The sequence below is a fragment of the Ipomoea nil genome, unplaced genomic scaffold (genome assembly GCF_001879475.1).
Source record: "Ipomoea nil cultivar Tokyo-kokei standard unplaced genomic scaffold, Asagao_1.1 scaffold3030, whole genome shotgun sequence".
NCBI lineage: Eukaryota > Viridiplantae > Streptophyta > Magnoliopsida > Solanales > Convolvulaceae > Ipomoea > Ipomoea nil.
Window position 1 is genome coordinate 123,604 of NW_017619458.1, and position 3,269 is coordinate 126,872.

The window sequence follows — 3,269 nt, forward strand, 5'->3', positions numbered from 1 at the left end:
TGATTGTTTTGGTCCTCCGTATACAAAATCGTTGAAATGTCTTTAAATACAATGACATTTTGATCATTTTTATAAAATTAGATTGACCCGCTATATTTTTTATATTTATTTTTTTAAAAAATTCATAATTGAAGATCGAATTGAAATGTCCTTGTATTTAACGACATTTAAACTGTTTTGTTGATAGAGGACAAAAAATGATCATTCTACAATAATACTAGGACCAAAAGTAGATGTTCTAAAAAAAAAAAGATTAAAAGTGGATTTTCACAGGAAAAAAAAATGAAATTAACTCATTGTTAGTGAGAATTTTGATTTTAAGATTTTGTTTACTCAAATTAGGTCTTGAGGTTTGATAAAGTTGTAAAATTATTAGGATTTACCAGCACTGAGAGTTTTGATTTTAAGATTCTTGTTACTTGAATAAGGTCTTAATGTTTGATAAAGTTGTAAAATTATATATGTGGATTTATCTCTATCGAAAATTTTAGTTTCAAAATTCTTGTTACTTGAATAAGGTCTTGAGGTTTGATAAAGTTGTAAAATTATGAGAATTTATCGTTACAGAGAATTTTGATTTTAAAATTCTTGTTACTTGAATAATTAAGGCATTTAGGTTTGATGAAGTTGTAAAACTCACCACCAAAAATTTTAATTTTAAGATTCTTGGACTTGAATAAGGCCGGTCTTGAAGTTTGATAAATCAAAATTTATTCATCCTCTTTAGAATTTCTGCATTATGGTATGTCATTCTATTTCACTTCAAAAGGTGAAGCTCTTTATTTAAAATTGTTGTTCACACATCTTTCTGTCTTTTTTTTTTTTTTTTTTTTTTCATAATGTAAGAGGTATGTTTATAAACACACACACACACACACACACACACACACACATATATATATATATATATATATATATATATATATATATATATATATATATATTTATTTATTTATTTATTTATTTATTTATTACATCTGTGGCATGGCATTGAATCATCATATGCCTCCTATTAACTCTCTTACTTTTTAATAAAATAATATTCAAAATTATGTACCCATTTTGTAATCCATTGGAAAATTGTTTTAGAAGTATGAATATCTTTATTACATGCGTGGAGATGCTATGCAAAGTCTTGTTTGTGGTTTTGGTGTAAGATGCTACACACTTGATAATTATTTTTTATGACAACATTCTTGGAAAATAAAGGGAGGGATATTGAGATTGTTGATGCTACAAAGAAAATTAGAGCAGTTAGTCATTTTAAAAAAAATATAAGAATTTAAAGTATCATTTATAATTAAAGTAGTTTATACCAAATTCTAAATATACTTAGTATGTTATAACTTATTTGAGAGCAATATTAACCTTTGAATTCATTAATTAATTGGTATTAAATGTAAACACAGTTATAGACAATGGCAAGCATACATTTGTTTTTACAATGTTCATGTTTGGTAGACATTTATTATGTTAGTTTTTAACATTTTGACGCACTTTAGTCAGTTGACTTAATTAAAAGGTTAAAATAAGAAATATACAATTTTTTTTTTTCAAAAATGCCGAAAACATTAATTTCTAAAATAATTGTTGATCTTGCTACCAATATGAGAGAGACAATGATGTTCTGCTGATAATGCACAATTTATGATATGGAGCATGTGGCTCCAGTGGCTCCCTTTTATAGAGGAGCCTCATGCTCCATTTGGTCAAGCCATTGGGTTTGGGCCTAATGTAAATTGGGATAGAAATGAGAGATCCGAGAAGCGCAAATTATGCTGTGCATTTGTGTGCATCATGCATGGTGCACACAGATGCAAAAACGGCGTCGTTTTATTTAAAAAAAATTATTTTCGATTGCTGTTAGTTATGTAAATATATATTCATAATTTTATAATTTCACATTCTGAATGTATAGTTATGAAGTTATGGATGTGTAGTTATGCAATTCTGAATGTATAGTTATGAAGTTATGGATGTGTAGTTATGCATGCAATTCTGAATGTATAGTTATAAAGTTATAATTTCACATTCTGAATGTATAGTTATGAAGTTATGGATATGTAGTTATGCAATTCTGAATGTATAGTTATGAAGTTATGGATGTGTAGTTATGCAATTATGAATGTATAGTTATGAAATTATGGATGTGTAGTTATGCAATTCTGAATGTATAGTTATGAAGTTATGGATGTGTAGTTATGCAATTCTGAATGTATAGTTATGAAGTTAATGGATGTGTAGTTATGTAATTCTGAATGTATAGTTATGAAGTTATGCAATTCTGAATGTATAGTATCGCAATGAAGCCATTACTTCGATCTGAAAAGTTATCATGCATATCCTTTAAATAAAGTAAATACATTCAAAACTTGTATAGTCAAACAACGAGAAGGAAAGATGGTTGGTCACTCGGCCCTCGGCAGTTGGCCATTCGGTCCCCAGCAGTTGGCCACCTTTTGAACATGCACCGTGGAAAGCTAATAGGAATCACGACGATAATTTTCCTTGTGTACGATATTATTTAGAACAAGCAGTCAGAATTAACATCGACAACCTACCTCCAAAATCGATGACTAAAGATTTTCAAATGTTTTCAAAATTCTGGCGATTAGGAGTGGATGGACTGGTCAGACAAAGTGGATGAATGGACTAGTCAGACCAACTGGACAGATGAACTAGTCAAAACAATGAGAAAAGCGCATGGGGGGAGTTGACTGGTCGGCCATATGGGTTGACCGATCAGCTGAGTAAGTAACCGGCTAGCCAAGAGGCCGACTGGCCGGGGGGTTGACCGATTGGCAGAAGGAAAACAAACAAAATTCAAGAGAAAGCGAAAGGAGGCTGGAAGTTAGCAGGTGAGGAGTAAAAAAGGGAACTTTTTAATATGGCGAGAAATACATTGGAGTTATGGAGAGAAGTTAACAAATGAAAATGAGATATGGCGTCTAATAGGAATTATGGGCGAGGAAGATGCTGGTCGACTGGTCTTCCCACCACTCGGTGGTCGACTGATCTTTCTACCACTCGATGGTCGACTTGTCTTCCCACCTTTCGGTGGTTTACTGACCTTCCCACCACTCGGTGGTTAACTCACCTTCACACCACTCAGTGGTGGACTGGTCTTCGCACCACTCTGTGGTCGACTAGCCTTCCCACCACTCGGTGGTCGACTGATCTTTTCACCACTCGGTAGTCGACTTGTCTTCACACTACTCGATGGTCGATTGACCTTCCCACCACTCGGTGGCCGACTTGTCTTCATACCA